General features: G+C 35.8%; 1 protein-coding gene and 1 long non-coding RNA gene across 6 annotated transcripts in view; both read right to left on the bottom strand.

The window, feature by feature from the left end:
- The window catches only part of Ttd14 (TRPL translocation defect 14), a 315,039-nt gene that overhangs the window by 210,581 nt on the left and 80,997 nt on the right, over nucleotides 1-23,461 (bottom strand). The window lies entirely within an intron of this gene.
- On the bottom strand, nucleotides 12,297-21,660 carry LOC138713581 (uncharacterized). Its single transcript, XR_011335928.1, has 2 exons — nucleotides 19,248-21,660; nucleotides 12,297-12,738 (listed from the first exon to the last, which is right to left on the bottom strand). It is a non-coding gene; the product is annotated as an uncharacterized lncRNA (long non-coding RNA).

Here is a 23,461-nt window from a genome sequence, read left to right as displayed (position 1 = left end):
TTTTATAATAGAAATAAATTGCGCACAATGTGCACTGATTTATATGTCATTTACAAGTTCACTGATGGAGCATATTCTTGCCGGACATCTCGTGATATGGTATCTGTCTCGAAACACATTTTTAGAAGTGATATGAAGCCTGTATTCAAATACAAGAATTAGTATTGACAAAGAAACAGTGGTTAGCAATATTACAGAAGAAGTGAACCAAGTGTTAGAAAAGAATGTCCCTGTCTTCAACATTGTTTAACATTTATATTAACCATGCTATTAGGAAATGGCAAGAAGTTTTAGTCGAGGATTTCAAAATCACTGATACAGTTTTAAACACCATTTCATTTGCTGAAGACCAGGCTGTTTAGTACATCAAAAGATAATCTCCAAAGAGCTGCATGTCAATTAGAAAAAAATAACTAAGAATATAACTTTAAAATACTCGTATCATGTAAAAAAAATAGCATTCCAAGGAAGAAGTCATCTCAGATACAAAATAGTTATAAAAAACAATATTGTGACAGCCGGAAGTCAATCACCCGTCCCACAGAGGGTGGGGCGCGCGTGAAAGGAAGGTGGAAGTAAAGCGACTGCGACTGAGGGGAGAAATCCAGATAAGTTTCGAGAAGCGCCATCCTCTCGCCATCTGTAGATTGTTCGCGAAATTGTAGTTTCTGGAAACTATGGTTTAGTGATAAATAGGAGACGCGAAGAAGGAGCCAGTCAGTAGTTGTTAATATTGGACAGCGAGCACAACTTGTGAGTCAGCAGCGCCCAGGAGTCTAGGGTTCGACATGCGAGTGAACTTGAGCAGCGTCCAGGCAGAAGCAACACAGTTGGAAGACTTCAGTTCGAGTGCAGTGGACTGTCCCCGGAAGTCCTGAGTTTGAGTGCAGTGGACTGTCTCTAGAAGAACGAGCAAAGGCAACGAACTGTGAACTGAGAACTGACAGTTTTGTTTTGTAAATAGTGCTTTATGAACATCAGTTGAGATTAGCAGTACATTGTTGTTCTCAATAATCCAAGTGAATTGTCATTGTCGTCTGTGGAGTGCAATAACGAATACTGTGTTGCTGTGTGGAGTGGAAAACCCATTGTTGACGGGAGTGTTTAAATTCAATTATAGAAAGTGATTATTGTTGTGACAATAAAAGTTACATTATTGCTTTAAATAAAAGTCACAATATTATTGTGTAAGTAAAATTCAATTATTTAGCCTTTAACATATAATACTGCCAAAAGGAAGACATAAATATAAAATTACAGAAATTTAAAAAAATGTGAGACACCAGCATAGCTCAGTCGGCTGAGGCGATTGCCTGATGATCTGGACTTGCACTCGGACGTGGGTTTGATTCCACTTGGGCTGATTACCTGGTTGGATTTTTTTTTCCAAGGTTCTCCCCAACCATAAGGCGATGTCAGGAAATCTAATGGCGAATTATCAGCCTCATCTTGCCAAATACCATCTCACTAACACCAATTCCATTGAGTTAAATAATCTAGTAGTGATACAGCGTTGTTGAATAAAAAAAAAAGAATGAAAGAAAGTGCGGAACCATAAGAGGAAACTTAAGAAACAAAAAGCGACAAGATACTCATGTTCTAAAGGGTTAAGGCAGTTACCATGATGATGTATGATAGTGAAAATTGGATTACGACCCAAACAGATAAGAGCAGCCCTGGGCACAATGGGGAAATGGAACAGAACTCTAAAACCCCATCCCATGTCCTTTCCACTTACACTGCCTTATAAACAAACACATAGTGGGCACTGTCCATCAGTGATTGATTTCAGGTGACCAGCGAGAGTTGAATGTTCGTAAAAGCTATGATGCAATTCACAACTGAACAACGCTTAACTGCCAGTCTACTCATCTCAGCTGGGGAAGGTAGAGTGGGAGTTACGGGGAAATCTGCAGCATCTCGAATGAGTTAATAGTGCCCAGGCCTGAATAACAGGAAGATAGAAGCATCAGAGATGAGATTTCTGAGATCAACTGTGGGCTATACTCTTATGGACAAGAAAAGAGAGATAAGAGAACAATTACATACAGTAAAACCTCCCTAAAACGAAATCGTTCAAGAATTTTTTTTTTCCATTTTCACAGGTTTTCGTTTTACAAAAGATTGAGTTTTGGCAAAACTGAGAATAGACTACTGCAATATGCTGACTGCAGAAAGAATACAATGAAGAAATAAATTGAAATAAAATGTACTACAGTACTTGCAAAGTGAATTTTATTTTTATAATCATTAACTTATGTAATTGCAGCCTCTCTCTCTCCCTCTCTCTGCGCCCTACTTTCTTGGCCCCCACATTTCTTTTAAAGTGCATTGCCGCGGCTTTTTTTTTTTAATTGCGTCCTGATCTATCGGTTGTGTAACTGAAGTTGTGTTTGGTGGAAAATAGACTAACTTCACGTTAGACAAATCAGGTAGCATTATCTAAAAACAGTATGACCTTACGACCTTGACGTTTCATTGCTCCAGTAAAAGAATGAAGCCACTCTTCCATGATAGAACTGGTCATCTAGGCTTTTTTATTAAATGGCAGTTTTACTTTATTCGTACTATTATTTAACACTGTATTGGCATATTAACACAAAACTCAGAATAAATAAACGGAAATGTGAAACTAAATTGACACTACACTGCAATTATTCACAGTTTTATTCTACTCTCACTGTCCATATCACTGTATTGACTTGTTAGTACAAAACTGAGAATAAATGAACGAAAATGCAAGAGGGTTGAAAGAAGTAACGGTACAGGATGTCAGTAACATGCCCGGGTCCTTGACAATAAGCACAGAATAGTCACATCGTTAGAGAAGCTTCACCCCCAATGCCTGACTGAGAATAGCTAAAGTCTTCCAGACCATTGCATGGACAGTCACAAAAAAAAAAAATATATATGCCATGCTTGGTACAGTATTATCGCTAAATTAAACATCGTTTGATAGAATTTAGCAACAGTTACGCTTAAAATGATCTGTTTGTCAGGTTTTTTTACCTAAATGGTGCCCAAAAATTATTCCATTTTTGCGTTAGGCAGTTTTCCGTCTTGAAGTATTATTTTACATAGGAAATCATTCTACTCCCAAATTTATTTTTCGTTTGTGCAGGTTTAATTTTTATAGAGGGTACGTTTTAGCAAGGTTTTACTGTATTTATAAACTGACTGATAAAATAGAAACACAAAGACAAAATTGGTACGAACATTTATTGAGAGTGACATATGATAGAATTTTCAAAATACCTCTTAACTACTCGTATACACCAATAGAATTTAGAAGACAAAAAAGACTAGTTACGAGATGTAAGGATCAATTCTCTTGAAGTCGGAAGAGGCCTAAGAGGCATAAGCCTTTTTGCAAATGATGATGGTGTATTTCTTCTCATAGTCAATGTAATAACCTAAAATTTACATAAATGCAGATAGCTGTAGAAAGTCTTCACTTTAAATAACATGAATTCCTTTATGATGAAATTAATGTTGCACACAAGTCCTTCAGCGAACAGTCAAAATACTTTCTTAAGGATGAACACTAAGAAATTGATGAAGCAAGGAGACTGAATGCACATGGAAATATCTTCTAACATCAAACATTCTTATCTCACTTTATCATATAAAAATTTTTCTCTTGTATTTCTAATTCAGATTTTCTTTTACCCAACGGCAGGTACATATCTAAGTTTGTGTTAATTCACTCAAGAGTGAGAGAGAGATGTATCATGACTGTTTATCTTTTTGCAACTGTACCATCACCCTTCGTGCATCATGGGAGTCAATCTACATTATTGCAACAATGATAGAATATTGATAGGTGAAATGGGAGTACACTGAAAAAATCAATCACCAAACATCATCATCTTTGTCCACCACAAATTCCAATTGGGACCCACCATGTTACCAGTGCGGAAAGCTGAAACTCTAGCCATTTGACTGATGATGCGTCCTAATTTAGAATTCTACTACATAACAGTTTGTATTTGTATGTATGTATGTATGTATTTATTAACACTATAATTGGGTATACACCCGGTGGCAGTGATATATAATATACAATAATTACAATTACATGAAATAAAATATAATAAACGTAAATGAAATAAAATAAAATAAACGTAAATCTATAAATAGTAGATGCAATAAACCTAGGACTATAAATAAAAACTATTCTATAATAACGCCTACGATAAGCAAAAGCAAATCTAACTTATAAGTACTTCTATTTCACCCAACTATTACCAATTTAAGTAATTACATATCACCTTAATTAATTACATACCAACTTAATTACGTATCATCTTAATTAATTAAATATCACTTAATTTATTTACAGATCAACTAAATTACATATCATCTTAATTAATTACATATCAACTTAATTAAGTATATATCAACTCAATTAATTACATGACACAACTTAAATAATTACACTGCACCTCCAATTATATTTTCAGTCTAATCTTCTCAACCTTTCCTTAAATGTATTGATTTTAAGAGGACCACCCTGAAAGATTGCCGCAGATAAGCTGTTCCAGACATTAAGTTGCATTTTTTTATTATTTTATACTGTTTACTAATTTAAATTGTAGAAGTTGACAGTTTATGTATATAATCATAACATGCACTTAAGTTTCTTATTCTTACAACTGGAAGTGCCAGACTACTTAAGAGTATTTCCATTATATCTACATTAGGGCTGCATGAAGTGACAGGTGAAAGGTGGAGAGTTTTTCCTCTATGTCTTCACATTCTTCATCCTTTTCTTTGACAGTCAGCAGTGAGGAATATTTCTCTCCAATTGTTTATTTCCCGCTCATGTTCTTTGTAATAATCTCTTTTCAGTCATGGACAGAATTATTTACTTAGATCAGAGGTTCTCACACTCTTTTCTTCAGACACTACTAATTCAGTGCACTGAAGGCTCTCAAATACTATCTACCAGAAGGAATGTAGAGTTTTATCATGAAATGAAGTATTTTCATATCTAAATTGATTAGGCTGAGAAGTTCAAAGGCTTTGACTGCAGAATATTTTTGGTAATTACTAGTGCTGTTGATCGATCAGAATATTTAATCGATTAACTATTTGAATTTAATCGATTAATTGATAGATTAATCAAGTTGAAAAAATGTTTTAATATATTGTAATACACAATTATTGTTAAATTTAACTTGTGTTCGGTGATAAGCATAAGTATTAAATGTTGTGTATCTGTATATACTGAATTGTATCGTTATATTACAAAACAACTATTTTAATTAATTTATTGTGTCAATTTCTCTGGGAATTTTTGAGACAAACATAAATAACAAAAAGTATGGAGACCCACCTAGTTAATACTGCTTCATCCATGATTTTAAACATGTGAGTGCATTAACATGCTCTGAATTAAGTGCTGCTCTACTTTAGTAACAATGTTTCCTGCGTCACTAAACACGAAAAAACTTTTTTTTTCTGTCAAGCATTTCTCCACAATCGTTCAATTTAAATTCAAACGTTTCACCGAGTTTACCTCTCAAATTCTCATATGACATAATGGAGTTTACACTTTTCACAATCCACAGAAAACTGATTTTCTTTCTTTATCAAACTAAACACACAAACTTCATATACAAACTCAGTACAGAAACTGCAACTTCTGCAAAAGTACAGCAGTCGAAACAGAAGACTGGCCCCTATTGTAATCGAATTACCAGATTTTAGAAAGAAAAGGAGGTAGTTATGGCATCACTTGCACACAGTGTAGACATGGATATTTTATAAGGGATGAGGGGAATGAATCCCAGAAAAGTATGTATTTCATATGCTAGAAAGATGAACTGACAACAAGATGGAAGTTTTCTTGGAAAACCATAAAACTTAATAAGGGTTTTGCATTGTGTTTCAACTTTCAATAGAGGTAAACTAGATCACTATCCTCATATTTCCATCTCTTTCTGAAGTGTTTGCGCAAAGATTTTCTCTACCTGGTTTACAGTTAGAAAATAACAGTACTATTGTGCTTTTAAGTAAGCAATTTCCAAGAGAGAAATACTGTCGAAATTTTTAGTATGAGTTTGTCGTAACAAAATAATAATTAATATCAACTACAACCGATTAATTTTAATCGACTCAATTATTCCATTAAATATTTTTGATCGATTAATCTTACAACAGAAATTGATTGATTAATCGATTAAATCCCACAACACTAGTAATTTCAGCCTATGCAGGCAACAATGAACTATTCTTACTGACACCAGACTTTATTTCAGCACCTATTTCACTGCACTTTTTAACTATTAAGCCAGCGACTGACTTGAGCCGAATTTTGTAACGTAACACAAGCATTCACTATTCATGCCAAGCTACTCAATGTTAGCTAGCATGCTGCACTAGACTGTCTGTTTTTTCGCGAACCCCTTGAATGTTACATTACACATTACAAATTGATACAGATCAGCAGGCCACACTTTGAGCAGCTTTATGTAGCTGGCACAGCTTGCATTGCACAACTGTCCTTCCACCACTCTGAAGTGAAGTCGTGCTGCAGCCAATGTTGGTTTAATTCCATTTTGTGTACGTAAATTCAATAATGGTGTATGACAAAGAGAAAATATTTTCATTTACAGAAAATTACATGAACGAATCCATTATGTGGGATCACCAGGGTCAATAACATTATGAAAACTTGAAAACATTATGTCTGGTAAAAACTATAGTACAGCTGTCCTGTCTCTGGCCCTGATGTTTTAAGAGGTAAGAGAAGTGAGGAGAGAGATCAGCATTGCAAACCTGTGGCATTTTTAAATTGTGAACAGACCCTCGAAATTCTACTTTGAATGAAAGTATTCTGCCAAATTTTAACAGTAAAACACTTGTCTTTAGTTCGATTTCATGTAATGATTTTAATATTACTATAGTTTGCTACTATAAGACTTGAGGTCTGGTATGTGCAGAAGAATTCAGTAGCAGTTTGCAATGCTGGGAGAGATGCTGGCATCAGAGGTGAAAGTTGTCTACTGGAAGCAACCATCTCATCTCTCCCAGCATTGCAAACTTAGACTGAATTCTTCAAAGCATACCAGAACTCAAGTCTTGTAGCAGCAAACTATCCTAATTAGAAACATTACATGAAACCAAACCAGAATGTTTTAAGGTTAAAATTTATATTTATATATGAGGTCTTGCCGTCCTCATTGAATAGAATGGCTATAAGTAGCCATACTGTAGATATATCTATTAAATTGAGAAAAATTCGTTCCAGCACCAGGAATCGAACCCGGGATCTCTCAGCTCTGCGCGGTGAGCGCTCTTTCCAACTGAGCCATGCCAGGACACAGTATGGCTACTTATAGTCATTGTATTCAATGAGGACAGCGAGACCTCATATATGAATATATATGTGTATCTTAAACATTAACAGTATTCATGAACTGTTGTCGAAAATGGCCAGAAAATCATTTAAATATGCACTCCTGCATACGTGACTTGTACATTTTAAAAATGCAGGTAATAGGCTATTGATGATATGAATGAGAAGAATTCGGCCGGCACCATGAATCGTGTCCTGGATTGGCTCAGTTGGAAAAAGTGCTCAGCGTGCAGAGCTGAGAGGTCCCGGGTTCGATTCCTGGAGCCGGAACGAATTTTTCTCAATTTAATAGATATATTTAGCAGAATAGTTTCATTCACAGTAGAATCTCGAGGTTCTGTTCACAACTTCAAAACGCCACAGGTTGGCAATGCTAGTCTCTCTCCTTCTAACTCCTCTTAAGCTGTGGTTTCCAAGAACCACAAATCCAATGCACCGTGCATGAAATTCTGTTGACGCTTACAGTATATAGCATCGACTGGTTTTTATAACACTGTGTCATTGTGTCGTTTTAGAGTCAAGATGGCTGACAACATGATCTATCAGTTATTTGCTTTTCAGGACATGAGGCCTTAACTTTGTCAGCTAAAATAAATAATTATTATATTTTTTTATTATTTTTATTATTATAAATTACAGCACCTTATTATTTTTAATCCTGTTATTTACTATAGAAACAGCAGCAATAAGTACATTTTATTGTGAATAAGAAATATGTTTCTGTTAATTATGTCAAAATAAAGTTGAGTAATCATTCAATAATCTTGCATAAAAGGTATCCAGATATCTGATTTAACACAAAAATTAATGAAGAAACAATGCGACACAAATTCAAATTGAGGTGGTTGTCAACGTCTGAAGACAGGTATGGTCCCTAAAAGTGACAGCAACAAGGCATCACTCATGAGGCAACTAGGCCAGGAGATAATGGGGTAGGGTGTCCAGTTCCTTTCCCCCTGATTAGTTACATATTAAACTAATCAGGCTTCAAATGTATAAATTGAGATTAATACTATATATTTTATTTTAAATTAATCATCACTATTTCTGACTACATGAGGAAATACATACATTTAGTTTTGTACTAAATTAAACAGTCAGGATAACTATCAAAACATGTAATAAAAAACGACGTATTAAGTTACAGTAAACATACTAGATTTTCGCAACCTGTCAGCAATCATCTGCCACACATCCTCTTTTACTGCGATGTTTTTTTTTTTTTTTTTTTAATTATTATTCAATAAATTGTATAATATGGGATGATTCTATATTAAATCCACCAATTTTTCATCCATATCATTGGTGAACTCATATACCATTTTTCTAACAATCCTGCCATCAGATGCCGTAACAGTTTCCAATTATTCAAGTAATCCATGACCCAATCTTGTGCAGCCTGAGTGTGCGCACCAGCATGACATATTACAAACCATCACAATGTATTGTCCATAAGAGATATCTTTGCGTGGAAACAAAATTCTGTCCCCGAATTATCTTATGGGATGTGTGTGGCTCTTGGAAACCATTGCTTTATCTCGCAAAATGTCAGGGCCACAGACAGGACAGCTGTACTATAGTTGACATGAAAGTCACAGAAGAGGAATGTAAAAGAACACAATCCCATAACAATAAAATCAGCACTCACGACTTCTGTGTCTGACATCTCAACAAGAATGAACAAAATATTGGAGCACATCTGAACCAAGCATTCAAAGTGAGCTGACATCACTTCATAATGCAACATCTGCTTGCATAAAGTATTAAAATACTCAGGTCCAGTCAGTCACCGTCTTTATACATACACCATGAGTCCACAATCCTACATATCTATCCCACTAAAGTCCGTTCTCTTTCATAAAATCGCCCAGCTTCTTTAAGGGAACCCGTATGTTAAAATTGAACAAAACATCGATTTTTAGATTTTTACTTAATATTATTCCTTATTCAATTCTGAACAGATTGATATATACAATATTAGCGGTAGGACCTTTTTCAATGACTTTTTATGACTAAATGTCTGAGTGTGCGTGGGTATTTAAATGCACGCTAGCGTCACGCTGGCACTTCTGTAGTTCGTTCGACCACAGGTTCGACTGCAGTCTGTTTCTATCATTATTTTCTCCTTGAATTCATGTAAGAAGAAGAAGAAGAAAACATGTACAAGACGAAAATTGTGTTGGCTACTCTGTTCTGCAATAGTGAAGACTGTATGGAAATGTTTGAAAACATTAGTTCCAGGAGAGGGTTGGCAACAAAAATAAATTTACATTGCAGTAATTGTGAAAGTGTAAAGGCCATAATGACATCTGCAATGAACAGAAATAGGCTGTACAATGTAAGTACAAGACTTGTGTATGGTATGCGAAGCATTGGTAAGGGCAGACAGGCTGCACAAACTTTTTGTGCTATTATGAATCTTACTTCTACACCTGCAATGTTTGACAGAGAAGTTTTCTTCATAAAAGAATTCCTCTCTGAAATTGCAGAAGCCTCAATGAGACAAGCTGCAATGGAAACTGTGGAGTTGAATGGTGACAATAGAGACATATGTGGGGCTTTCGATGGCAGTTGGCAAAAGTGAGAGCATATGTCACTCAATGGTGTTGTCACTGCAACATCATTACTCACTGGCAAGGTGTTGGCAGTGGAAATATTGACAAAATATTCTCAGATATGTTGACAGGGAAAGGCAACTGTACATAAATGTACAAAAAATTATAAAGTTTATATTGGAGGACTGGAGGTGCAAGGTGCATTGAACATTTTTAGACAGTCTGAGGATTCTCTGAATATTCGGTATGTGCAATATCTTGGTGATAGCGACAGCAAGGTTTTCAAAAAGGTACAAGAAGACAAGCCCTGTGGGGAAGGCGTAGAAATTGAAAAACTTGAATGCATAGGCCACGTCCACAAGAGAATGGGAGCACGACTGGGGAGACTAAAGAAGGAACTAAAGTGGATAAAACTGGATGATGGCAAGATACTCGCTGGAGCGGGTCATTTGACGAATAAAAAAATTGATCTCTTTCAGACCTACTATGGCTTAGCCATTAGAAGGAACACAGGGAATGTGGAAGAAATGAGGAAGAGTGTATGGGTTACATACTTCCATAAAATTTCAACCAACGAGAAACCATACTATCAACTCTGTCCCAAAGGTCTGGATTTGTGGTGCGGTTATAATAAGGCACAAGCTCAAAATGTAGTATATGATCACAAACATTCCCTACCAGAAGCTGTCATGTTGAAGGTAAAGCCAATATTCAGAGATCTTGCTGACAAGAAGCTGGTAGAGAAATGTACATCCGGCTGCACCCAAAACCCCAATGAAAGTTGAGATGGGAGAGATTGCCAAAGACAGTGTTTGTGGGCCTGAATGTCCTCAAGACTGGTGTCCTGGATGCTGTTATCACTTTCAATGATGGCAGTAGCAGCAGAAAGAAAGTTCTGGAGTTGATGGACATAAAACCAGGATTCAGTATGGAACATGAGCTATATGCCATCGAAGTCCGAAGAGTAAAAGAAGGTGAGAAAGTGGTGCAAACCCAATCAAAAGAGCATAGGACTGCAAAGGGGAACCAGAAAAGAAGACGAGAAGAAGAAGAAAAGGAAAAGGAAGATGATTACAATCCAGGGATGCATTGAAACTACAGTAACTGTAAGTTTGAACTTTATCCACCGTTTTCTCAAAACTACATTTTTTATAATTTAGGTACACTTTTCTAAAAAACTATTGCAGCTATCAGTCTGAAGTTTGGAACAGTGCTTTATTATTGTATTAGTAATTGTTTGCTACCACAATTACTGTTCTAACATTGTTAGTTCCATTATCAGTGACACAGGATTGATTGTTTTTCTATGTAAATTAATTATAAAAAATGAAATTGATTTAAATAATGTAAGAAATAAGTCAGCAGTCTAGCAGAGGTGGCAAATTATAGCCCAAAGCGTTATTACTAGGCCTCCAAAGTTTCAAGTCTCTAGCCTTAATATATTCTTTGAAAAGTGTACCTATCAAATTGATTATGTATAATTAATTAGCATAATTTAGATCTGAATTATTCCAAAACTACTACGTCGTTTTATATGCAATTTTAAATTATGTTTTCTCCTACTTTGAAGAACGAGTGTTCAAAATTTTATCTCATTATATGTAAAAACAGCCTAGTTACTTACAAATACGTAAATGCATGAAAATCTAAAATTTTAACATACGGGTTCCCTTAACATTCCCTTTGAAGTTGTTCTCATAGCCAAATGTTTACAAAACAAAATTTCTTCAATTATTATTTTGGCATCTACGTACTACACAAAACATATTAATTGCGCCATGTTTGTTATGTCAGTGATTTCACCTATTTGAAGAGTGCAATACATAATTTTTTTTTTTTTTTTGTAATTAACACTGCACTATTTGAAATTCACAGTACGTAACTAGCTGTCATATATTTCACCCAGTACACAACACTTGACACAATGATAATGAGAGTCCTTTCCCATTTGCCTAAGGTTTTCCCTTTTTGTACTAAGTAAAACGACTTTGTACAGTTCTTCAAGATGTGTATCATTATTAGAGATGACAGATTTTAGTAACTTAAAATAAAAAATTTGCCAATTTAAAAATCAAATTTCGCATCTTATAGCACTTTTAACGTCAGAAACCAATGTCTCATCCATAGTCACATATTGTTCAAGAAATTTTTTTTATGTTTGCTCTAAAATTAATTATATGCTGCTCATAGATCACTGACTGCGCTTTGTTGTTCTTGCGTCGGCATTAACATTCGAGGTATTTACCTTGCAGTTATTTATTTCATGCCTAATTTGTTTACCAAAATATTGTGCACTCTATCATATGAGATGATCTTGGAGCACTAAATCATATATATATATGAGGGTCATCACTACATGTAGAAGGATGTAACAGCTGTTAACAATAAATATTCATGTTCATATTTATTATACATATATAGGCACACATACATACATAAAGATAATTTAATTCATACTTTTTACAATATAAAAATACAACCTCATGCTTCTACAATCCTCACAGTTACACTGAGATATAAAATTAACACTGCGGAAAAGATGACCCATGATTTATAAAAATAACATAATATGTCCTATATGTTCTCTAGAACAAACAACTTTCACTTTCATTGATACGACTGTCTTCCTGTTAACTACGGCCTCAGGGACTCGGATATGGACCCATATGGGAATAGTCGACTGCTTATTTTCATTTTCACTTTAATTTTTATTGATACAATCGTCTTCAGCTGTTATCTGAGACCTCAACCCCAGCATGCTGAAGCCTGGCTTGTTGTGGATGCATTCGGAGATAGCTGCATTTCCAATTATCTTATCACCTGAAAATAATTATTTCAGATAAAATACATACAAAAGAAATTATTCGTAAAACTAACAATTCTTTAATGTTCCCCATCTCATATCACATATAATTACACATGAAGGACCATATTTAGGGGTTGGCAAACTGGGCACTTGCCCAGGGCATCAAATTTCTGGAAACTCAAACAAAAACTTCAGAGAACTGGAATGTATCTCGGTATAGAATTTAAATTTCAAAATTTAAATGTACCAACTGCCCGCTCGGAAATTTTTATCATTGCTAACTTGCGTGGTAACATTTTTTTTTTTTCCCAATGGCAATATTTTGGCATAGTCGCTCGCATTCACTGGATGATGTTATAGCCATGAAGCATGTAATATGTTTCCTGTCCTTTTTCTCTTGTGAATCGCAGAGCAAACACAATGGATTAGTCCAGATTCTTATTCGGTGCAGGTGTTTTGCTAGATAATAGTGGCCTATTGTAAGATGGACAGATGCAACTGCTGCTCTTATTGGCCAATCTGGAATTCCATTGTTTTTCCCATACGTATAAAGCCAAATTATTCTGACAAATTTTGTTCAATAGAAGTTTTATGCTGTGGTATGATGCATCAGTGTATAAAATTTGTGCAACCTTGGTTCCTTTTTTTCCCGAAGTGCCTGCAAACTCGTTTCCTTGGATTTCATAATGTCCAGGGAGCCATTATAGAACAATACTTTCATTATTGAATTTTAGTTTTCTTAATTAATTGCTCTTTGCAATCAGGACTTCAGTAGGGGACTTGATTGAAGCTAATGCGCTTATGTCAGCCTTGGAATCTGACAGTATTACAGCATTTGTGAAACCTTCAAAATGTAGATTGAGCTAAGTAAGTGCCAGGCGAATTGCTTCAATTTCTCCATCAAATGCTGTTCTTTGCTGCTCTGCTAGCTAATAGAAGGAGATTGCAATAAACTCCTGCTCCTGCATTCTCATAGCCTTCTATTTGTGAGCTGTCAGTGTATATATGGAGCCAATACTCTCAAGGATATCAGATATTAAGAGTTCCTATTGTTAGTAATTTCAAAAGATCCTAAGCATGTCGTCTTTAACTATATCTTCTACTAGTTCTGTATTAACTGCAATGTCTTCTATGTCCATTGGATGTTGAGGTATAGGGAAAGTTTGTATCCTAGATGGCAAGCTGATATTGGATCTGAGACTCCATACTACGTGTGCAAAACAATTTTCTGTCTTCAGATTGCTAGTTTTGTTCTCATATCTGTTCAAATAATCATTTCCTGGAATCTTGAGAAGTTTTTTATGAAGAAGTAATGCATGGTAACATTGATCAGATTATTGTGTTTGTGTAGAAAGTTTGTTTTGGTTTTGTATTAATATTCTTTGTGGAGGCAATACTTTTAAGTAGCAGGCCTACTGATATACCTTTGTCCTTCTTCTTCTCCTGCCAGACAAGGTTTAGCCTTTTAGACTTGTTCTGAGGCTAAAAACTGGTTGGTCCATCTCCTTCGTGGTCGGCCCCTGTCTCTTTATCCCTTTGGTCTATAATGTATGATGTTATATCTCCTCTATCTCTCCTAGTCACATTGCATACGGATCTCATAAATATCATTGGGCAGCCTCAAGTTGTCGTCTGTCTTGTGATCGCAGTGTCCACGTTTCGCTGGCATATTTAATAGATGGTTTTGATATTATATTGTACCTAATCTTTGCTTTCTCTCTTTGCTCATACTTATGCCGAAGTTCATTTTAATACAGCCATTCAATTTATTGTAATTATTTATATTCTCTTCTAAATCCATGTTCATTTCTATTGCCGAAATTTTACAACCCAGATACTTAAAATTCGAAACCTGTTCAATAATCTCACTGTCGATGACTATTTTTACTCTCCTTTGTTGTCGTCATAACATTGCCATGCCTTTGTTTTATTGCAGGACATTATTATATTATATGTTTTCATTACTTTGAGGGAGGTGGAATATGAATGTAGAGACTGGATTAATCTTGCTCAGGATAGGGACCAATGGCGGGCTTATGTGAGGGTGGCAATGAACCTCCAGGTTCCTTAAAAGCCGTAAGCAAGTGTGTTTTCATTACTTACTTACTTACTGGCTTTTAAGAAACCCGGAGGTTCATTGCTGCCCTCACATAAGCCCGCCATAGGTCCCTATCCTGAGCAAGATTAATCCAGTCTCTACCATCATATCCCACCTCCCTCAAATCCATTTTAATATTATCTTCCCACCTACATCTCGGCCTCCCCAAAGATCTTTTTTCCTCCGGCCTCCCAACTAACACTCTATATGCATTTCTGGATTCGCCCATACTGCTACATGTCCTGCCCATCTCAAATGTCTGGATTTTATGTTCCTAATTATGTCAGGTGAAGAATACAATGCGTGCAGCTCTGGGTTGTGTAACTTTCTCCATTCTCCTGTAACTTCATCCCTCTTAGTCCCAAATATTTTCCTAAGAACCTTATTCTCAAACACCCTTAATCTCTGTTCCTCTCTCAAAGTGAAAGTCCAAGTTTCACAACCATACAGAACAACCGGTAATATAACTGTTTTAGAAATTCTAACTTTCAGATTTTTTGACAGAAGACTAGATGACAAAAGCTTCTCAACCAAATAATAACACGCATTTCATTACTTCATTTAATTTTGTTGTTGCAAATTGTAAATCAACTTCTGTTTCCGCTAATAATACTTGATCATCTGCAAATAGTGCAGTGTTGATTTCTTTTTTATTTGTCAATTTGATACCTTTTGGAACAAAACTTCTCCAAATGTTCAATGCTTTATTTACGAGGGGGGACCCAAAAATAAACTTTTTTCTTTTTTGCATTTTTATTGAACTCTACATTCACAGTACTTTAGTCCCCTTCAAAGTATTGTCCATGTGCATTAATGCACTTGTCCCAACACTTTTGCCACTGTTGAAAACAGTGCTGGAACTCTTGAGGCAGGATACTGTTCAAAGCTGTTAGAGTGTTTTCTTTGACATCATCCACATCACTCAATCACTTTCCTTTCAGACATTTCTTCATCCGTAGAAACAAAAAAAAAGTCCAACGGAACCAGATCGGGTGAGTAGGGTGGATGAGGCACAAGCACCATGCTGTTGTTTGTCAAAAACTGTCGGACTGTCAGAGCTGTGTGGGCTGGAACATTGTCGTGGTGAAGCAACAAGTTCCCATTTCTCCACATTTTGGGCCGTTTTCGCCGCACACTCTCTCATAATCTTCGTAACACATCCAAATATAAATGTTGGTTCACTGTTTGTCCTGGCGGAATGGCCATTCACATAAAAAAAAACAAATGAACACTATTTTCATATTGGATCGCACTTGACATGCTTTCTTGGGTCGTGGTGAATTTGTAGTTTTCCACTGGCTCGATGCTTGCTTTGATTCTGGATCGTACCCATAGCACCAAGACTCATCCCCAGTCACAATTCTTTTAAGAAAATTTGGATTGTTCTGCACTTCACTCTTCAAGTCACGGCAAACTCTCACGCGGTTTTCTCTTTGGTCATCTGTCAGCAAGTGAGGAACAAATTTTGCAGACACCTGTCTCATGTGCAAATCTTCTGTTAAAATTTGCTGGACCGTGCTCCATGACAAGTTTGTCTGCTCAAAAACTTCGTCAATGGTCTTTCGACGACCTACATCAATTGCATGTTTAATTTTGGCAATGTTTTTGTCATTTCTTCTTGTTGAAGGATGCCCTGGGTGTGGCATGTCTTCACTTGACATGTTGCCAGATTTGAAACGGGAAAAACCACTCATAGACCTGTGATTGCCCCAAAGCATCATCATTAATGGCTTGCCGAAGCATCCCAACTGTCTCAGCTGCAGTTTTCCCTAACATAAAGCAAAATTTCACACACACTCTTTATTCCTTGTGGTCGGCCATCTCACTAATCGCCAAACGGTTGAAACAGAAATGCAAACAACACAGCACCACAGACAAACCACTTAACTCAGAATGACGCCAGCTCACTAACGGTCGCGGGATACCCCAAACTAACACCACCTAACAGCAGAATTCGTAACTACAAAGCATGCGCACGCAACAGATCGGTTCCGGTTACTTTTGGGTCCACCCTCGTATATAAATATTGAACAATAAGGGTGACAGTCCACAACCTTGACTTAGGCCTTTACTTGTTTTCAGTACTGTAGTTTGTTCGATCCTTCTTTCCAATTACTTATAGAGATTATAGGGATTTGATAGCATTAATTAAATTATTAGGTATATTATAGGATTCCAATGCATCTCATAATTTTCTTCGATCAACTCTGTTATATGCTTTCTGATAATCTAGAAACAAAAGGTACGTAGGTAGGTTGAATTCTCTTCTTTTTTCTATTAATTGTTTTATTGTGAATACTGCATCTATGCATGGTCTCCTCTTCCTGTAGCCACATTGTTTTCCATTCAGAATTCTCTCTGCTATAGGGTGTAGTTTCTTTTTCAAAATTGTAGCATATAATTTATAAGCTGTTACAATAGTGAAATTCCTCTGTAATTTGCACATTTCGCCTTATTTCCACTCTTATGAATGTTGATTATTTTTGGAATATTCCATTCTTCTAGTATCTTCTCTTGATTCCATATTTCATTAATAGTCGAGTTTTAAATTTGTGGCTTCCATACTTCCGCAACTCCATATTTAATTCATCCACTCAAGGAGTTTTACGATTTTTTGCTTCTCTTAAGGCTTCTTCTATCTATGTCATTGTAATTTGGTTTTGTTCATCTAATGTTCGTGTTGTTTGTATTTCTTCTTCTGTACCTCCTAGCAATTCTTGATAGTGTTCTATCCATTGTTTTTCTTTAATTATGCTTATTTTTGCTCTATTATTTTCTTCTTTAAGTTCTTAAAAATTTTGAAACCAAATTGCTTTTCTCCTGTTATATCTCTCTCTAACCTACACCTCTTTACTTATATACTACCTTATAAAATAATTAGATTCTTTGCTCAATGTCTGCTAATAGTATTTATCTTGTTGCACTGACTTTCTGTGTTTGGATCCCAACAGCCTGCTGCTCTATGTGAGGAAAACAGAGACTTAGTGGGGCTCAGTATCGACCTCTAGCTAAAGAAAAAAGAATTATTGAAGAAAGTTCAATACCTACAAATATTCATGAAACCTGTTAATAACAGAACTGAATAAGAGACTTCAGTAAGCCATTTAAGTTTCTATAACCTGAAGCAGCTGAGTTTATCTTAGATCCAAGATGAGTTATCTAAGCTTCAGCAAGATTACAGTTCGGACATTGAGGAATCAGCATTTGTAGTTGAGTGTCATCATCATCATCATCATCATCCTTGCATGTATGGGGCCTAGTGGCCCGTTATGGTCTCTTGCCAATGCTTGAACGGTCTGCCCAAGGATCTCTTGCCCACAGAATGGTAATTTAAAATTTGGTGTGGAGTGTAGTTGAGTGTATGCATTTTAAAAGCTTCCATTCAGACCAAATTAATGAAAATGTCCCACATCCCCTTCCATAGTTATGTAAGGTAATAAATTACAAAAATCTTGAGGCTGTCTATCCAAATTAATACAAAGCACTACAGATTCATATGAGTACTCCAGCATTCGTTATTTGTTCGAAGGCAGATAAAGCACTATTTAAGAACATCAGAACCAACAGATCACTTGTCCCCTTGCTGTCCTTGCTATTGAGACTGACCTCACAGTGAAACTGAACTCTGAATAAATGATAAAGCTGTTTGTCAATGAGAGAGCAAGGAGAATTCTTCTTGTGATATCAATTAGCATTCTGGGTCCTGAAGAAACCCATTCGTAAGCTCTTGAAAATTAGAATGACAGTAAAGTAAGTAATATTTTCAGAACAAATTGTGTTTTAAGAGGGGACAACTGCACCGTCTGATATGTATATCTATTATCAGGCAGTATGTCTCACTTGACAATAGAATGTCAGAGGTAGAACAATTGTTTGTATGCATTTAAAGTCTGATTAGTGTAATATATAGCTAACTGACAATGTACGCAATGGAGGAAGAAAGAAACTGGTCATCCTACCCCATTATCTCCTGGCCTAGTTGGCTCATAAGTGGTACCTTATTGGTATCACTTGTGAGGTTCAGACCTGTTTTTGGATAGTTGACTAAACAACAACTACACCGTAATAAAATTAGGGTTGTAATACATGTAGGGACAAAAAAGAATTATGCATCAACAAGATGTATTTAAAAAAAAATAAAGCACAATAGCACATACATGAAAGTACAGTCAACTCAATTTTGTGAAACGTGACATACTTCACTGTCATTCTGATCTCATTTATATAATCATTTACGTTTATAATTTCAGTTATGCAAAAAACTGCATTTCAGACAAGTGCAAGAAGTCAAAATTAAAATAAATCCTATGTAGGCCTATCTTTTATTTGGAGGAGGCGACAATTTTATTTTTGTGCAGGAGCATAAGGACCCCTAAATACAGCCCTGTACACAAGAAATTAGAAGATATTTTTATTATTACATACCTTATGGGTTAAAATGAAGAGCTTTCCATGGTTTCCTGATCTGAAGACAGACTTTGAGTGAGCTTTAACGTCAGAAAATAAATTCTCAATGGTATGTAAACATTATATTTAGGCCTACTTATTATTTATTTTGTTGACCAAAGAGTATAACACATTGTTCAAATGATAACATTTCTTAACCCTCCGATGGTAATAGGGGTTGCACACAACCCCAGCAAGATATTTTTTTGTTGACTGTCCAAAGATTCAGAATATTCATTACCCTGGTGACATTCCCATTATTTCAAGTTATAGGTGGATTTAATTGTTCCTCGGGCTTGTTCACCACCCCTGTTACCTTCCACAGTAGCAAATATTTCCTCCTCCATTTCTTTGAATTGTACCATCATACATAGTCTGTGTCATGCTGTACTCTTCTGGAAGTCAGTTTCTTACTGTCTTTTGAGTAAAGAGCATTATTATTTGTATTCACTGTGTCAGGTTTCAACCGCATATAGTGAAGTTATGAATGTTTTCTCTATTTCTTGAATTGTCATCTGGTATGAATGTTAAAGGTTGTGAATAGTGCATGTGATGATGATGATGATGATGAAGTTATGAATTTTTTCTCTATTTCTTGAATTGTCATCTGGTATGAATGTTAAAGGTTGTGAATAGTGCATGTGATGATGATGATGATGATGATGATGATGATGATGTATGTACAATGTACATGACATCGATCAGAAAAAACAAAGTATTGTCCTCACAGTTTGCTATCGATGACAGAAAATGTCTTGTGTCATTTATGTCTAAAAGGGGTAAATGTAACACTTCTCTCAATAATGCACAGTGCTCCAAATGTAACTGAGAAAACAAAGAAACTAGACATGATTGAATTTTATAATGTTGTGAAAGGTATGGCTGGAATGTTCGACAAAATGTTACATGATTATACTGTACCATATCAAGCTACACGTGCTGTTGACCAGTCTATATGTTCTTTTGAATTCTCAATCTAGCTACAGTAGCGTGCAAATTAATTCGAACACGACATATTTTTTACATTTTCTGTCATTGTTGGCCTCACAGCTGCTCATACCACTTTAATTGACATCTGTAGTACGTGTAATTCCATTGTTGAAGGTCTGTCATTATTTTTTTTATAATATGTGACATTTTGCCTGTCGTTTTGTACTTATAAGCATTTCAGTTGTGTTGAAGACTTAATACTGCAATCCTGTGTACATTCTGTCGTCTTCACAAATGGATACAACTCCACGAAAACGGTCTAAAATTATAACATTAGCAGAGCATTCTTCTATGACACAAAGGCAAATTGCTGCAGAATGTCACATCGGTTTCGTTACTGTTAATTCGATCATAAAACGATACAGGGAGACTGGATCCATCACACCCCAGAAAAAAGGAAACTGTGGCTGGAAAAGGAAGACTTTACCTGCAGATGATCGTTTAATTGTCAGGAAAAGTAAAATTAAATCCTAGACTAACTGCTGTCGACTTAACCCGCGAGTTAATGGCTACCACTGGGGCGAATATTCACGTCACAACAGTGCGGCGTAGGCTTTTGGAAGCTGGACGAAGGGCTCATAAGCCTATTAAGAAGCAAATGCTAACCCCTGTTATGTGCAAAAAACGCTTAATGTGGGCAAAATTACATCAACACTGGACAGTGAATGACTGGAAGAATGTACTTTTTTCCGATGAGTCTCATTTCGAGGTAAACGGCCACCGTGTTTCTTACGTACAGAAAGGATCCGAAAAAGTAACAGCAGCTCATCTCCAACAAGCACCCAAATACCCCCCTAAAGTAATGTTTTGGGGTTGTTTTACACATGAAGGGCCTGGAGCATTAATACCTATCAAGGGAATGATGAATTCTGACAAATATATTCACTTATTGGAAACCAGAATCGTACCCCAGCTGCAAAAACCATTTCCGGATGACAGAGGTGTGTTCCAACAAGACCTGGCACCATGCCATATGTCTCGAAAAACTACAGAATTCTTCAACAAGAAGAATATTTAGGTACTCCCCTGGCCAGGCAACTCACCTGACATCAACCCCATTGAGAACTTGTGGTCAATTTGCAAAAGAAGAATGCAAAAAATGGATTGTTCTAAAAAGGAGAAGATGATTTCTGCCCTCATAGGTGTATGGTTTTGCGATGAAGAAATGAAGAATATTTGTGGGAAATTAGTAGAATCCATGCCAAATCGTCTCAGAGCTGTTATTAGGAACAAGGGAGGCCACATAGATTACTGAGGTATGTTTTAGATCCTTTTTTTATCCCGTTTGAGTGTTTTTGCATAAGTAATTACGTTGTTCAGATTAATTTGCACGCTATTGTACTCTAAATACATTGGTCCTATATAGGTCAACAAAGTACCAAAATACCAAATAGAGTTTTTTAAGAACCTGGCTTTCCAACTTGTATCTCCTCACATGAAATGATGGCTAGACAAGAATTTGCCCATGACATCTTTGAGAATATTATTTCATTCCTAGGGATGAAATGAGGCAGGAATCTCGAAGAGATCAAACTCCGATTCACCAAGCTAAAAAAAAATATTCTAGATGTTATTTGTGTTATCGAGAAGGGCAGAAAAGTGAAGACAGAATGTTCTAAGTGTGGCAGACCAGTTTGTAGAGATCACAGGAAGGACATTGTATCGAATGTTTTTCAGCACCTCCAAAGTATGTGATTTCTCACCCTTATATCATAACTGTACAATTTTTACGTCTAATGAAGCCTATTAATTACTTTTATTACAGGACGAAAAAGTTAAGTTACGAAGCGATGAGAGTGATAGCCCAGCTTGTAGTAATCACGGGAAGGATATATGTATAGATTGTTCTTTGGCACCTTAAAACTATATCATTGTGTATCCTTTTATGATAAATGTGTTATTTCTTTTTGTGTATAGGAAAGTCTTGATTTAAGAATATAGGCCTATCTATAGTATTTGTTTATCTACATGTTAAATGTCTGGGGTGGCATGCAACTTCTGTTACCAATGAATCCTGTACTATTCATGTTACCAGCGGAGGGTTAAAACAGTGCCTGAGAAAATCACTTTCAAGGCTTCAGTCCTCATCTTGAATGTAAAATCACTTTTCTCTTCCTCAAAACATCTTACATTGATGGAACAACTTAAAAATAAAAAAAACAGAAAGCTACAACAATCATGTTGGAACATGCTTTAATGAATGCAATGATGCCACTTTCTGTATTAATCTTTTCCAATGCATGTAATTATGCATTTAATATTTCAGTAAGTTATATGCACTACCAATGATTTTGTAAATAATATACACACAAACCATCAACTCGCAAATACTTATTTTCAAACTCTCTAATAAATATGCACAGGAGTGAGCTAATTAATATTCATAACATACACTGCATGCATCTAGGCGCATGTCGGCAATACTATTCTATTAATCTATGTTGGTAAAGATAGCATGCATACCTCTAGCATTATGTCGAGACTCCGTGTTCAGATACTGTTATAATGCATCAATGTGCACTGATGTTGAATGAAGATCGCCTAGATTCAAGAGCAAGGACGAACTTCGAGAATGTTTCACTTAGTAGAAATCTTACATTGAAAAGTGTGATTCGTGAATGTTTTGAATATATGAAGTTCTTTACTTGAACAAAAACCAATACCTTTTGGTCAAGTAATTTGAACACAGTTATCTCCAATGTAAAAGCCCAGCATTATGCTAGTAGAGTAAAACAGTGACGATGCAGTGGAGTAGTGTTTACGAAATTGTGTGTAAAGTGATGATATTTCTTAACTTCACAATTGGCAGTGTCGGGTGATTCCCATCCACTTTTTTTCAGCACCATCATTCAGTAAATAATGAGCTCAAAGGCACACTGTTGAAAACACGTTTAAATTCTTAATGTACAGTAACTTTCATCATTCCTAGAAATATAAAAAAAAAAAAATCCAATGATATTACAAACATAATGTCCTATCATGATTTAACCTGTAAACAAGAGTGATCTAAAAAAATACAACTGAATAGCAGAGCCTCAAAGTTACTGACTTGCGTCTTAGTCAGACAATTCATGTCCCTGTAAGATTAGTCAGGTCTGCAAGAGAGTATTAATAATGAAAGCTTTTATTCCTGGATATTTCAGTTAAAGGTATGCATCACTTTTTGAGGTAATAATTGAGATAGGGAAATCAAAAACTCCCTA

This window comes from Periplaneta americana, chromosome 14, assembly GCF_040183065.1.
Source record: "Periplaneta americana isolate PAMFEO1 chromosome 14, P.americana_PAMFEO1_priV1, whole genome shotgun sequence".
Lineage (NCBI taxonomy): Eukaryota > Metazoa > Arthropoda > Insecta > Blattodea > Blattidae > Periplaneta > Periplaneta americana.
Note: the sequence above shows the minus strand (reverse complement) of the source record. Positions and strands in the feature narration are given on the sequence as shown.